The following is a 16,214-nucleotide window of genomic DNA, read 5'->3' on the forward strand; positions in this document are numbered from 1 at the left end:
GATCTGTAACTGATTGATGCCCTTGTCTTAGTGCGGACTCCAATCAGAATGATTTCACATCGATGATGGACACGGATTTTGAAATACACGTGTATTATTTCAGTAAACACCTTTTCCTTTTGTGCATCATCAGAGTTAGAATTATGTGTTATGGTATAGAAACAGGATTGAATGATCTGGTTTTTCAGACATGCTGGATGATAATCCATTTCATTTGTGCATTTTGAGGTCAAGTCTGGGAAACTATCTCTAAACACTTGTTCCATTTCTTCAAACATTGCCCTGGCGTCAGTGTTAATGTTGGTCAGTTTACCCCTAGATTTTGCAAGTATTAATGTGTTTGGTACTGGGGAAGATGTATCTATAAATGTTGATAGTATGTCACTGTTTAACGTTGGTTTCCTAGTCAGTTCCTTAATGACGAAACCACCAATGTAATGAGCGATGTCTCTCTCCTCTTCTTTGATGGGAATGATACTCTCTGCCTGACAATGACTTGAATATTGATCAACAAACTGCCTGAAGATTTGAAGTGCCAGCCACCGTGTGAGCTTGTGGTCTTGAGTGCTTGACTTCATGTAATCCACCTTGAGGCAAAAAATGTTGTGATGCAAATTTCAGGAAATTTTAAAATACGATTGATATAAAAAAAATTGGGTATTCCTTATACGTTTCTATTTTTCTTTCTTCGATGCACTCATTTCACAATTTTAGAATCTGAGAAAAAGACGTCTTGGGGAAACATTTCATAACGTCTTTTTTAGCATGAATTAATCATTGCATCTGTATTAACCCATGTAATTATGTTATGTTGTATGGATTATGCCAACAAAAATGGTTTGGTTGAGAAAAAGAGGTGGTCTGTCAGCCTGTACTCATTGTTGGTAGTCACAGTATCTCATAAGCTATACATGCTAGCTTTAAAAAATGACAACATAGATGTCTGACCTGTGCGGGTTGTAATTGATGTTCAGGATTCCATGCTTGTCGTAACAGGTGACTAATGGGATTAGGGTGGTCAGGCTTGCTGATTGGTTGACACATGTCATTGTATACCACTTACATAGATTAATGCTCATGCGATTGATCACTGGATTGTATGGTCCACATGTGATTATTTACAGACTTCCACCATATATATGCAATACTTCAGAATGTGGCAGAAAATGAACTCACTGTATGTGCCTTTTTGGGAATGGAATTACATATGAATTCTATTTTTTGCAGTTTCCATGGAAACTGGTTTTAACTATGAATGTGAGGATGTCATTTTTTCTTCATTTTATCCCTGAAATTACGTATGATTGCTCAACGTTTGCACATGTCAATCATGATCCCTAGATATGTTGTGTTCCTTGGACACACCCCACTCTGTATCATTCAACAAATCGTCATCTTGTTATTGATTCAAGTTTCGATAAACAGTCACCACTTCCAAGTATTCGACAGAAGGGTTTAGACTCCCACCACAGATCAGCTCTAACCCTCATCCCAGACTTTCTGTGGCCACCCTTGTTATTTTGTTTCTTGTTAATATAATTGTAAGTACCTTTCTGTAACTTCAGACACTTTGTTGAGCTATTTCTCCACAAGCACACCAGCATGCCAGTTAGAATAGGGTTTTCACAAAGAACCACATTGGGACCCAAGACCCTTATCATAACAGTATTCTCCCATCCACATGTAGTGGCTATGGACCCATCCTGGTTCTAGTGTGATGGGACTCACCTCAGCAGCAAAGGGGTTCTGCTATTCCTCAGGGACATAAACCTTGTCATGGTACATATATTCAAGTAAGTGCATATTAAGGTGGTAAGCCAATTCTTATGAGGCAATCATGGCGGGTACGTGTATCTTCAGCCTTAGCCGTATGGTGTGGGGTAGGAGTGAGTGAGTTTAGTTTTACACCACACTCAGCAATATTCTAGCTACATGGTGGCGGACTGTAAATAATCAGGTCTGGACCTGACAATCCAGTGATTTACAGCATGAGCATCGATCTGTGCAACTGGGAACCGATGACATGTCATGTCAACCAAGTCGGCGAGCCCGACCACCCAATCCTGTTAGTCGCCTCTTACGACAAGCATAGTCGCCTTTTATGTCAAGCATGGGTTGCTGAAGGTCTATTCTACCCCGGACCTTGATGGGTCGATGTGGGGTAGGACTGTTGTGCTAGGTGGCATGGTTCTTGTGGGCTACCTCTTTTCTACATAACTCACAAGGATATGTATATGTTAATTAGGGTGTCCGGTTGCCTGCTTTCCTGTGGGAACTTCGGATGGTTTACCTTCTTAACAACTGGAATCCAGTCTTTCCCATGATTTCCTGCGGGGAATCCAGTCTTTCCCATGATATCCTGTGGGGAATCCAGTCAACAGTTAAGTATCATGGCCTGGCGGCGTCCGCCATTTAGGCCTTAGCATTAATTAGAGATGAGCAATACAGGAGCGCCAGGCAGTGTTTGTTCCCATTTTTCACAAGCAACATAGGTCAGCGACGTTTCCATCATTTGGGCATCCTTTGGCTAGTAACAATTATGTTGGCGAAAGAAGTTCCCGCAAGGTTGAAACATTTAGGACTGTTATTAGTATTCCATTTGAAACTGAGGTAGCCAACAAGAACCTCCACAGCCTTGGCCATTAAATGCATAGTTGCGCCTCTGTTATTCTTTCAACACAGTCTCAAGGTGGGCTCTAACTACAATTTCATACAACAACTAACAATAACTACAATATATATATATATATAAAACACTGAAAGTGTTGAAGTATTTCAATGAAGTTGTCAGGGTTTTTTTTCGGACGTCTGCAGAAGTATGTCGTTCAGAGTGATGTTCGTTTTCCTCCCTGTAGGATGAATGAAACAATGCCACTATGTACCTAGTTGTGCAGTAAGAGTCATGCTAAAACAAGATGCTAAGACCAACAGTATTAAGACTTGCTACACAGGAACATCATTATTCTAAAACCGTAATTGTGCTATTCACAACAGTTACCTGCCCTTGTAGTCACTGAACAGTTTCGAGCAGCATGTCAGACATGGATCATAACTATACCTCTGTTTAACAAAGGGTGTCGGTATGTAGTCCCTGTAGTACTGCCCTGCCAACCTTCCTTGCACAACATGAAGAGGAGTTCGGTCAGTCATAGTGATACCACCTGTTACGGTTAAGAATTTGCCATGACAAAAGGTGTAAGAAATCCCCTGTGAACCAGCAAAACAGAACAAAGACAAGTTTAAAATATTCAGATATTGTATTATTTAACAAAGAGAGCAAGTTATACAAAGTCACAATTCAATTTCAAATACCCATTACAAATACAATATACAAATGAGACAAAATCTAAGGCAATGGATCACAAAATATATAGTAAACTCTGACATTTTAAGATTAAAAGATTAAATTAATAACTCAGATTGTTAGTGGTTGTACCCTCAAGCTGACTTAAAGTACTGTAAAATTATAGTCCTCCTGACAGGGTGTGAAAGTCCCAACACATTCAAAGTCAATTTAAACTTTCCAGGATTTTTAAAAGTAGTATTCTTGTTATTTCAATTTGGGTTACCATTATTTACAATGTGCAACAACTGAGGGGATGGTGTAAATCCAACTAGGGTCCATGCAGGTAGCAAAGGTACAGTAAGTCCCCATCGAATGGTCATCTGCCTTCTGTTGTTGGCAGTCTATAGCCAGTTTTTATCTTGTATTTTCCAAACAGTACCATTAGTCATAAGTTTCCACACTGGAATGCGGAAGGGGGTACTTTGTATTCAGCAACGTCTGTATAACAGCACTATGTTTGCATCCCGTTGACAACAAATACAAACAGCTGTGGGTTGTGAGGCTGATGTGTTTATTTTTACTCTGGTTATTAAGCAGCCTGAAAGAACACAGGAAATATATTAAATACAATTAAGCAGATAATGTATGTACATATTTAGATCACTCAATAAATATATAGAATTCATCTGCTCAAATATATTTGAACTATGTCACAAGGTATAATGGTACATAACATCGATATAAATATGCAGCGATCATAAAAACTATAGGTGCCTTCAGGAAATGTTATAATTAATACATCCATGATATACATTTAGGTATTACATACCAGGTTGGTGGTACCCAAGCTGATAGAAGCAGATATCCTTCTGAGTGACCACAGATCTGCATGGCAAATAACAATGTATGCAAAGAGTCTCTATACAAGTGATATGCTATAAAGTGAGGTTTAAGAGTACAACTGCATCCGCCACACAAATCAAACACGGAACTACGGATAATATACCACATATGCATCAATTTTCCATTGAAATTATCCATATATACAGTATTTTATACAATATGGACCAACCTTAAATCATCACACGACCGTAGTTATGTGTTGCTCTCAATGAAGCAAGACAGCATCTGAGCTTAAAATCTGAACTTTGTGTTAAACAGTGGTCAGCTTGGCCTATCAGCGAACAATAGAAATGACTTGAGGGTTGTGGCAAAGAGTGTTGAAAGCATGCAGTGTGACATTGACAATTAGTGGAGATTAGACTGAGTGTCAATAAGGCCTACTATGCAGAGGTATGGACTAAGAGTAAAATGAAGTGTAAAAACATTGCTAAGATTCTTTAAGTGTCCATTGTTATCAAATGGAAACAGTGCTATGATTGATACCTAAGAACAACTATATACAAATATATATATATATATACACACATATGAGTCTGGCACATACTTCCCCCCTTCACTTAAATGACGTCCCTGTCATTTATTGGCATTGTTGAGTAAGGTGACAATTAGTTGCGACATTGCACCACCAATCCGCTCAAAGATACCAGCTGATGCAAGCTGTTCAATGAGTTGAGCCCTGTCCCCCAGATCATCTACTATGGTCTGGCTCATTACATAGTCTCCTGAGCATTGCCACTCCGGTGACCGTCTCTGTCGGAGTGACCTCCTTGGTGGTGGTTTTGGTCTTGGTCTTGGATTTGGACTTGACCTTAGTCTGGGTCTTGGACTTGGCCTCTGTCTGTCATTCACGGGCACAGGAGTAGTGACTCCTTTTCCTGGGTCTGTGTCCTCTTCCTCACAAACACTAACATCTGCTGCTTCCTCTTCTCTGCCATCTGCTGTACCGGGATTATCTGGTTCCCGTGGCACATGGTCGTCACCACCAGAAGGATGGCTAGCTACCTCTACACTCATCAGGTTGTCACCTTCAGATTGTGAGATAGAATCACCTTCCAAGGATTCTTCGCTGGCGACAGTAGGATCACCAGGCTCCGTTGGAAGTCCAACAAGCAATTCATCCTGATTCGACACTGATGGTTCTGTCTCAAAGTCTGGCTCTAATTGGGTGTCCAGTCCTTGAGTTGAAGCTGATCTTGTAGGTTCTCCATTGTCCTCAGCTGATAAAGATCCTATGAGTAAGAGGAGGTTACGATGCAAGGTCCTTGTCCTTCCATTTCCGTTTTCCTTCTTTACTACAAACACTGGTATGTCCAGGTTAGGTTGAGAAAGAACTACATACGGATCCTCTTCCCACCTGTCAGATAACTTGTGTTTTCCCTCTAAAGCAAGAATCTTTACCAGCACTCGGTCTCCAGACTGGATTGTTGCACCTCTCACTCGAATGTCAGGGGAATAGCCTGTTGACTCGTGTCTGCTTGTATTGTAAGCATGAACAAGTGGACCGACAAATCCTTTCCAGTCTCGCTTCTGATTTGGCTTCAGAGTACCAAGCATGTTAAGTAGGGTCCTGTTAAAGCGCTCTGTCATTCCATTACACATCGGATGGTATGGTGTACTTCTCGACTGGGCTATGCCTAGGATGATACAGAGTTCTTTCATCATTCGACTCATGAAGTTAGCTCCTTGGTCACTGTGGATTCTCATGGGCATTCCATAATGAAGGACAAAGTTTTTGTAGAATGCTTCTGCCGTGGTCCTGGCTGTAGTGTTCTTCGTTGGCACTGCTAAAGCATATCTTGTGAAATGATCGGCGATCACGAGCACATGCTGAAATCCTCCCTTTGAAGCCTCTAGGGTGAGAAAATCCATGCAGACTAACTCCAATGGTTGTGACGTGGTGATGGACACGAGAGGGGCACAGACATTAGTAGGTGTTTTCCTCCTGAGACACCTGTCGCAGTTCTTGATCCAATCGACAGTATCTGCTTGCATGCCAGGCCAGTAGAATCTGTCTCGAATTAATGAAAGGGTTCTGTCACGCCCAGGATGACCAATATTATTGTGAAGGCCTTGCAGTGCATCATTGATGAAGTTGGATGGTAACACTAGTTGATCTTTTGTATCTCCATTTACCCTGATTTGACAATACAATATCCCACGTTGAAGAACAAGAGAATGGAAGCTCCGATATAAGCATGTATTGGCCAGTGTATGAGGAAACTCTTCTCTTCTCGGCTGTCTCTTGTCTCGTACTGCTTGTATCCAAGAAGCTAATGTTGCATTGGCAGCTTGTGCCATACGCCAGTCCCTGTCTGTCATCCCATGTAGATCATGTTCTGTCATGTGGAGGTCCTCCTCTAATGATTTTGCTGTGAGACACAGTGATTCCACAAATGGTTGAGCGTGAACAATACCACAGATGGCCTTTACAGAATCCATGGAAATGTCTTCTTGGTGTCCCAGGTCTGGCAATCTCGACAAAGTATCTGCATCTACGTTCTTCATTCCAGGTCGGTAGTGGATGTCAAAATTGTAGGCGGAGAGAGTTGCAAGCCATCGGTGGCCTGTAGCATCCAATTTGGCACTGGTGAGGACGTAGGTAAGGGGGTTGTTGTCAGTCAGTACTGTAAACCTTGCTCCAAAGAGATAATCGTGGAACTTCTCACTAACTGCCCACTTCAGTGCAAGGAACTACAGTCAATGAGCTGAGTAGTTGCTTTCTGACTCGATTAGTCCCCGACTCGCATAGCTGATAACCCTTTTGGCTCCATCGTGTTCCTGGTACAACACTGCTCCAAGTCCCTGCCTACTGGCATCTGTATGTACTTCAAATGGTTTACTGTAATCTGGGTATGCAAGGACGGGTGGTGAAGCCAACAGTGTCTTGAGGTGTACAAAGGCCTGTTCTTGTTCTTGTTCCCATTTCCATGGTTGATCAGGTGACTTCTTGGAATTCTTGGATTTTCCATGTGACATGAGTGCAGATAACGGCTTGGCAATCTTGGCAAAATCCTTCACAAACTTACGATAATACCCTGCAAATCCCTGAAATTGGCGAACTTCAGAACAATTGCTAGGCCTTGGCCAGTTTAGAACTCTCTCCACTTTGTCTGGATCAGCTGATATTCCATCTTCAGAGACAACATGGCCAAGGAATTTGATCTTCTTCTTGAAAAATGAACACTTCTCTGGGTGAAAGTTTCAGTCCTGTCTCCCTGACTCGCTGAAATACTTGGCTCAACCGTTCTAGATGTTCATCAATTGTCGATGAGAATACGATGATGTCGTCTAAGTATATGAGACATAGAGGTAGGACTTCAAAACATTCGTTCATGAGTCTTTGGTAAGTCGCTGGACTGTTGCACAATCCAAAGGGCATGCGATTGTACTCATAAAATCCCATCGGCCCAACAGTAAAGGCAGTTCGCTGCTTGTGCGTCTCCTCTATTTCTACTTGGTGGTATCCACTTTTCATATCCAAGGTACTGTAAAAGCTTGAACCTGACAGAGCTTCAAACATTTCTTCAATCCTGGGGATAGCGTAGCTGTCCTTAACGGTCCGCTGGTTCAGCTGGCGAAAATCCACACAAAGTCTAAGTTTTCCTGACTTCTTACATACTAGAACAACATTGGAAGACCATGGGGAATGAGAATGTCTGATGACAACACAGAGAAGTAGTTGATTGAGGTGATCTTTAACTTCTTCGTACATAGCTGGTGGTATTCTTCGATAACGCTGTTTAAATGGATTGTCATCTGTAAGTTCAATCCGATGTCTGACCCTGTCTGTGTGTCCCAAGTCGGTATCTCCTAAGGGAAATACATCCAAGTAGTCCTTGATGACTTCTTTTCCCTGTGCGAGCTCTCCCTCTGAAACAGCTGTTTCATTGAAGTCCATGAGGTCCAAGACGGAAGTATCTCCAGATACATTCGGTGATGAAGCAGTCTGTGGTATGTCTTCTAACGTCACGACTTGCAACTCACATAGAAGGGCACGACTGGGAACGGACACAGAGCGAGTAGTAAGATTGGAAACATGTACATCAACAAGCATCTTCTGTCCAGTTCCATCATAAGATACTAAGGTGGGTATGATGTCAAGGTCATCAGGTAGGCTGTGCAACAACATTAGTCGATTTATAGGGTAGGGGTCTATCAACATAGCCAGCAGTGTGGATCTCACAGTTGGCTGGGATAATCTTGTGACCTGGTTCAGCGCTTCTAACTTTCCCAACTGAGTAATTGTTCCTTGCAAGTTCTCTCTCCTTGAGCAGCATGCTACGGAATGCTAGGTACCAAGGTGTGTGTAGGTCTGCATGTTGTAGAAATCTTGATCCATACTGATCCTTGCATTGGTCTAGGTAGATAGAGAGGATGTTTGTGCCTAGCGTGACTGGTATTCTCGTATTGTACGAGCTGTCTGGCACTACGAGTAATATTGAGTTTATCTTGGTAGATGTGCTTCCAGTCCCTTCCAGGTCAACCACAATTAGTCCCAGGTACTGCAGGAGTTCTCCATTGGCACATTCTACATGTAGAAGTTGCTTTAGCGGTTCGAGAGGAACATCAGGGAAGTTCTGCCTGTAGAATGTCTCTGATATAGATGAGATGGTTGCCCCTGTATCCAGTAGAGCCTTGCACTTGACCCCATTAATGGTCACTGTGCTCTCTGTTGGATCCCCTACCATCTCGGCTGTTATCTGTTGATTGGTGACATGTCTTAGGCCCATGGGCCGCCCCTCCCCACAGGCCTGTGGTAGTTTAAAGAGTCTCCATCAATGACTGCTCTGCATCCCCTCTGGATATGTCCAGGCAGTCCACATCGATAGCATCTTGGGATGTCCTTAAAGGGTTGGGGTCCATGGCGTGGCACTGGGGTCCCTCGGCCACGCGGGGGTCGTGCAAAGGAGGGTTGACTTGCTCTAGTCCTGGGAGGTCGAGTCCATTGCCTAGGGGGCATCTGCCATTGTTGACCTTGTCCTTGACCCGTGGAAGACTGACCCTGTTCATTTTCTTGCCTGTCATTCTTGTCCACTTGTGCCTTGAGAGTTGCTATTTCGGCTGACATATATGTTAATAAACCCTTAATCTCTTTGAGTTCTGCGTTATCTGTGCTGACAGCTGTTTTATTGGTTGCGTACGTCTTCTTGGAGGTTGATTTCCTCTTCAGCAGATCATCTTCAATTTGACGGAGGTACTTAAGGAACTGCTCATATGAAACATCCTGATCCATTTTGTGGCTAGACAGATCTTTCAGATCAGCTCGAAGACCAGTCCACAGTGTGTCCCGGAGAATCTCTTCTGCGTCACTATTATTGACCTTACCAAGGATAACTCCTTGGCTCAGAATATCCTCTAGGCGACAGGACCATTCTGCTACAGTTTCTTCATCTCCTTGCTTAGCCGTGTAGAACTGGGCTATGATGTTATGTTCGGTATGCATATTACCAAATACACTATCGAGCTTACTGACGAGGGCGTCTAGTGGTGCATCCTTGTCGACGTGCATAGCAACCCTGGCAGCCTTGCCGCGAAGGGAACGTCTGACTGCTTCCAGCACAATGTCCATAGAGTAGTGAGAACGCATACATGTGTACTCATGCATCCACTGATCAAAGTCTGCATCTCCCGTCCTGTCACCTGAGAAGTAAGGTAGTTGTGGGGACTTGGCTGAAGTTACTGTGGCCGGTAGAGGCTGGGTGTGTGCAGCTGCTGGTTCCTCTAGTTTGGGACTATGCTTACCAAAGTGATCCATTGCAGTAAGTCTTCTGGTGTCTCAGCTTTAGGATGTAAACCTAACTTTTTCAAAGAAGAAACCAGCTGATCTACCTCCTCCTTTGACATATTCGGTGTTGCCATTATTCTGGATGAGTTATAAACCTCTGAAGTGAAGTTTAATCCCTTAACAGGAATTTCTATTGGGTATGGCGCACATGAAGCACCTGAGATAGTGATACAAACAATTTGTTTTTATATGAAATACAGACGCACGAGATGGGTTCTGTCCATGGATACTACACTCAGCCTAGTATACTACACTGTAAGACCGTGAAACATATGCTAAGGAAACATTAAGCACACATTCAAGACGTGTGCACGGAGGCTAATGAGAGAGGATGATGGCTAACCATCAGAGAAAGACGGTGTGAGTTAACAATTTACCAACCAACATAACCCTTGACTGATAAAGGTAACCAGCACTGTAACAATATGTATATATCTTGACCACAAAGATTAATGTCTAGGTATGGACTAACCCCGGAACGATGCTAACTAAAACTTAGAAGTAATACAAAGGTACTTCTAGTGGTTAGTGGTAAGTGTTAGTTACGCAGATGGTGGCAGTGCAATTGTATGTACACGCACGCAGTTGGAATATGTGTATGGGAAGCACAGGGACGACTAAGTTACTCTTTAACTAGTAGAGACAATAGTACCTACAAGTTGGGAATCACTGAACACAAACCTACTCTAACACAGACTTCTTAACAGTTTACTTGGTTAGGATGGACTATGTATTCAGTTCATGTTTTAATATCTAATGAGGTTTAGTACACCATTCACACTCACATACTTGCATGCACACCCATCCATATATATAGATATTACTCTGTGGCAGGGATGCAAATAAAATGCAGGGATATACGATATATTCCCACAGTTACAGGGATTGACTTGGGCCGCGATATCGCGATTTTATCACACTAGTTGTTTTAAAGTCGCACTCAAATCTACCTGCAGCGATTTAAAATCGCACCCTGCTCACCTGTATGATAGGAAGTTTATAAATCTGTTTTACTGAGAAAGGATTTGTCGTTATTGTGTCCTGTCAAAGATATTTCCGTTGCTTTCTACCTATTTTTAATCTTCGAAACATAACTTCTGGTATGGAACATCGAACATCGTCACACAGTGCTGCACAGAATGAACTGCGCTGAAAGGAGTATGGCAAACTCTGAACTTCACAGTACTGTGTTGTTTATGCACAGTGCGACGGTGTACAGAGTTCGCATTCGGAAGTTGTGTTCTGCAGCGTCACACAAAGGGCGGCTACTAACGAAACCATCTTATTCGATATTAAAATATTTAAATTCTTAAAGACTACGAAAGAAAACGAAGAAACAACTTGACCGACAACTTTTATCGACAAGATAAGCATTGTAAACCATTTTCCGCAATGTTATTGAAAAATAACTTTTCGCACACACATGCTTCGGCAACGGGTCCACATCCGAGTTCTCAGTGAGCAAATCAACAATGCGTAGAGGATATAAGTAAACAGATCACATAAGCTGAACAATAAAATCAACAACAGTACCCATAAAAATTATCTAACGAACATTATAATTTACCATTTCAATCTTTATTGTGCGATCGATTTTAAAACGCAGGATTTTCACGCTGTTGTATCAGGTTACCAAGCGAATTGCCACTGATATCGGGAAATACATGACCATACATATTACTTCAGAAATCTTTCTAGAACAATTTTCTGATCGAGTATAAATGAACATATGAAAGAAAAAGTGAAGGGGATGTCATGACTTGTTACAAATAAAAAAAAGGCTCCAGTTTCTTCTTCTTCTTTGGTTCATCTAGACATATAAATGTGTATGCCTGCATTTTCATTACAAATTAACTTATTTAAGTTGTAGTCGTATTACGTGAAAAATATGATGAAAATAACTTTCATATTTATAAACAGTAAGATTAGTCCTTTCAACTGGTGTATGATATGCAGTAGCAATAATAATTTATAAGTTGATATTTTCTCTTGATAAACATAAACTTCATCTATGACCTCAGAGTTGCTAGTTGGCAGTATATGCCTCTGGTTGACTGATGTTGAAAGAGTCGCTGATCTTGATGACAACCAGAATGCAGACACCAATGGTGAGGCTAGTAGATCTACAGACTTTTAATTCATTGCAAATCAGGATTGCTTGACTTGAAATTGATTTTGACAATGTCTTATTTGTCTCGTTTTCTATTTCTTCTGAACGATCATGATCAGTTAAATCTCATAAGATTTAAAAAAATCTCATGCTTTTGATCCCATGTGAGATTTTATCTCACATGTTTTCTGAGCCAGGTTTATCCCTGCAGTTAAAGGGTACTGAATATTGACAGGGGGTAAGAGTTAAGGTCGCGATCAAGACTTTTTTTTTTCACTTACATAATAACAACACTAGGGAAGTAAGTACGACAGTAACACTCTCTAACTAACTAACTACCTAACTGACGGATCGGCTAACTAAACTATCCAACCAACCAACTATCCAACTAACTAACTAACTAACTAATCAACTGGCAAAGTAATGAACTAATACAGAGTAAGTAATAATTCGGAGTGCTCCTGTTGGAAATAAGGTTTACATGTACATAAAGTTTACATCACAGAGCACATGCACAGAGGTTAACAAAGATGACTATGTGGAAGGACTGAAGACGCAGTGTCGTCAGATATGGAACGTTCACACAAAGCAACACAGTCTTCACAATGTCTGTAAGCAGTTCATGTCATCACACGGAGACAAGAGTCAATAGCCGCTGTTATGGTTAAGAATTTGCCGTGACAAACTATTTATGAAATCACCTTTGTAAACCAGCAAAACAGAACAAGACAAGTTGTTTACGTTCAAATAATATACTGATAAACCACGAGAGCGAGATATACAGAGTCACAAGTCAATATATCAATGCTGATTACAAATACAAATCAAATCTAAGTCAGTGGGTCACAAAAATACAATATATCAAACTCACCAAAGTCTTGATGTGAGAGGGAACAGCTATGGCGAAATGTAAACAAAGCGATCGGTGCGACAGCAGATAATGTTGACAGGATTTCAAGCTTTGGCAGTATATCCAAGCGTGGCAGAGAAGTAAATCCAGCAGATAGGTATGAATATCAGTGTGAGTGTCGCCCTCCACACGGCAACCAGCCTATTTATATAAACTAAGCCACTTCCCGAAAGTTCGGGCACAAACTAACATCGTCAACACTGTAGAATGGTCTTGAAACAGTATCCCGGAAGCGAAACATCAAAAACTAGGAGCAGGTAAATTCCGGAATGCCAGAATGCTAAAAGTGTTGACCAGATATTAAAACGAAATGTGACCCATAATATTAACTATCCAAAACACCAAACATTGTGACACAATCACAATTACTACTGAATTAATAACAAAATACACAGGAAATACACACTTGTAACACTCTCCCCCTTGAGGAAAAGAAAGTTTCGCAGAAACTTTCTGTTACAATCATAGCAATAATAACATGACGTAATAATATGAGTAATATGCAAACGTCTTCCAAAATTACAATGACAAAGGTCATCATATAGTTATACCCTGGAAAGTGCATCAGCACAAACATTGTCTTTGCCTTTAATGTGTTTAATCACAAGACTGAGCCCTTGCAAGGTCAAACTCCACCTCATAAGTCTTTCATTCTTATTCTTCATTTTGTGAAGAAACGTCAAGGGATTGTGATCAGTGAAAACCTCAATTGGCAAAGTGGTGGTACCAAGGTACACTTCAAAACGCTGTAGAGCTAACAAAAGACCTAATGTCTCTTTCTCAGTGGTTGAATAATTTCTTTGGTGCTTGTCAAATTTCTTTGAAAAATAACAAACTGGATGTTCAATCTCTGAATCATCCACTTGAATAAGGACAGCACCTGCACCAACATCACTTGCATCAATTTGCAACTTGAATGCTTTCTCAAAATTTGGTGCCTGCAATACTGGAGAATTCATGAGTATGGCTTTGACTTTTTCAAATGCAGTCTGACAACTGCTATCCCACTGAAATTTTACCTTTTTACCCAAAAGGTTAGTAATACAACATCTGAGAAGTTTTGACAAAACTTTCTGTAATAGCCAGCCATACACAAGAATCTCATGAGTTCTCTCTTAGATTGAGGTACTGGAATATGTACAATTGCCTCAACTTTAGCATGAACTGGTTGTACCTGGCCGTGCCCTACAACATGCCCTAAAAATTCCACTTGTGCCTTTCCGAATTCGCACTTGGCGAGATTCAGAGTTAACTTCGCCTCAGACAGTCTTTCGAAGAAAGCACGAGTCCTTTTCAGATGGTCATCCAACTCCATGTCGTAATCGATGACATCATCCATGTACGCCTCGACACGATCAAGGCCTGATGTGACATTGTTGACGAGTCTCTGGAATGTCGCTGGAGCGTTCTTCAGACCAAACGGCATCACTTTGTACTGATACAGTCCATCTGGTGTAGCGAATGCCGATATTTTCTTCGCACGGTCTGTGAGTGGAATCTGCCAGAAGCCCTTCAGTAAGTCAAACTTACTCATATACTTGGCTTGACCAATGCGATCAATGCAATCGTCCTCTCTCGGAATAGGATACAAGTCAGTTTGTGACAGTGCATTGACAGCTTTCATGTCAGCACAGCAGCGCCAACCACCTCCACTCTTCGGCACAAGAACACATCGTGAACTCCACGAACTGTCACTGGGTTCAATAATGTCATTGTCCAGCATGTATTTCACCTCCTTCCGTAGAATTTCACGATTCACTGGATTCATCCGATATGGGTGTTGTTTCACAGGCACAGCATCACCTACATCTATATCATGGCTAACAACATCAGTTCGACCAGGCACATCAGGAAATAAGTGAGAGAACTCATAAAGCAAATCTGACATCTGAACTTTCTGTTCAGAGGACAAATGTGATAGTTTCTCATCAAGGTGAGCTAACACAGAATTTTGTCAACTTTGGTGAAACATTATCACTAAGATCATCGAACTTCACATTGTTAACACAATCATCAATGTTGTCAACATTTTCACAATTGTCTTTAGTACAATCAGAAACTGGGGAGAGTGTGGCAATACAAATGACATGTTTGGTTTCTAACCTGTCATGATATTTCTTAATCATGTTGACATGACACAATCTCTTTTGTTTACGACGACCAGGTGTCAAGACGACATAGTCTGTGTTACTAACCTTTTTGTCAATAACATATGGAAATTGATATCTTGCTCTCAGTGGCTGACAAGCAATGGGAAGCAAAACTAACACTTTCTCACCACAAGTGAAATTTCTCTCTTTTGACTTTTTGTCATAGTTTAGCTTCATTTTATCTTGAGAAACTTTCAAGTTTCTTCTGGCCAACTCACTTGCTTTTAATAGCCTGTCCCTAAATGTAGACACATAGTCTAACAGATTGATCTCAGGTCTGTCATTGAGCCATTGTTCTTTTAAGTGCTTCAGTGGCCCACGCACACTGTGACCAAACACAAGCTCAAAGGGGCTAAACCCTAAACTTTCCTGAACTGACTCTCTGACAGCAAACAACAACAAATGCACACCCTCATCCCAATCTTTGTCTGTGTCAAAACAATAAGTCTTGATCATATTCTTCAAAGTTTGATGAAACCTCTCTAAAGCTCACTGTGACTCTGGATGATAAGCACTAGATTTAACTTGCTTAATACCTAACTGGTACATAGCTTGTTGAAACACCTTTGACATAAAGTTTGAGCCCTGATCAGACTGAACAACATCTGGCAAACCAACTAAGGTGAAAAACTTGACCAAAGCTTTCACAATTACAGGAGCAACAATCCTACGAAGCGGAATTGCTTCAGGAAATCTGGTAGAAGCACACATGATTGTGAGTAAATACTGATTAACAGACTTAGTGTAACACAGCTATGTGGTGAAAAACTGTAACGAGGGTCAAGCTACCTGAAGAGAGTCACGTATGCTTGGACTGGTTACTGAAGCTAACAAGTGTGTGTATGTTTTTGCTGACGATGGACAGTCTTGATAGATGACCATCGGTCTAAAGAAGTAGTTCATGTACTAAATTGTGGGGCACTGTGACAGTTAAACAGCCTGGAATAGTAGGTGAAGGATCACGACCCGATACTTCAGCCTGAGGCTATGGACCAAGTGTCGACGACCAGATGTGACAAACAGCTTAAAGATGTCGGTACGACATACCTGACAGAAAACGTGATGATAGG

General features: G+C 41.4%; 1 long non-coding RNA gene across 1 annotated transcript; it reads right to left on the reverse strand.

The window, feature by feature from the left end:
- Positions 1-3,238: 3,238 nt before the first annotated feature.
- LOC137282037 (uncharacterized) lies at positions 3,239-13,232 on the reverse strand. Its single transcript, XR_010956784.1, has 3 exons — positions 12,956-13,232; positions 4,116-4,171; positions 3,239-3,884 (listed from the first exon to the last, which is right to left on the reverse strand). It is a non-coding gene; the product is annotated as an uncharacterized lncRNA (long non-coding RNA).
- Between the last annotated feature and the right edge of the window lie 2,982 nt (positions 13,233-16,214).

This window comes from Haliotis asinina, chromosome 4 (assembly GCF_037392515.1).
Source record: "Haliotis asinina isolate JCU_RB_2024 chromosome 4, JCU_Hal_asi_v2, whole genome shotgun sequence".
NCBI lineage: Eukaryota > Metazoa > Mollusca > Gastropoda > Lepetellida > Haliotidae > Haliotis > Haliotis asinina.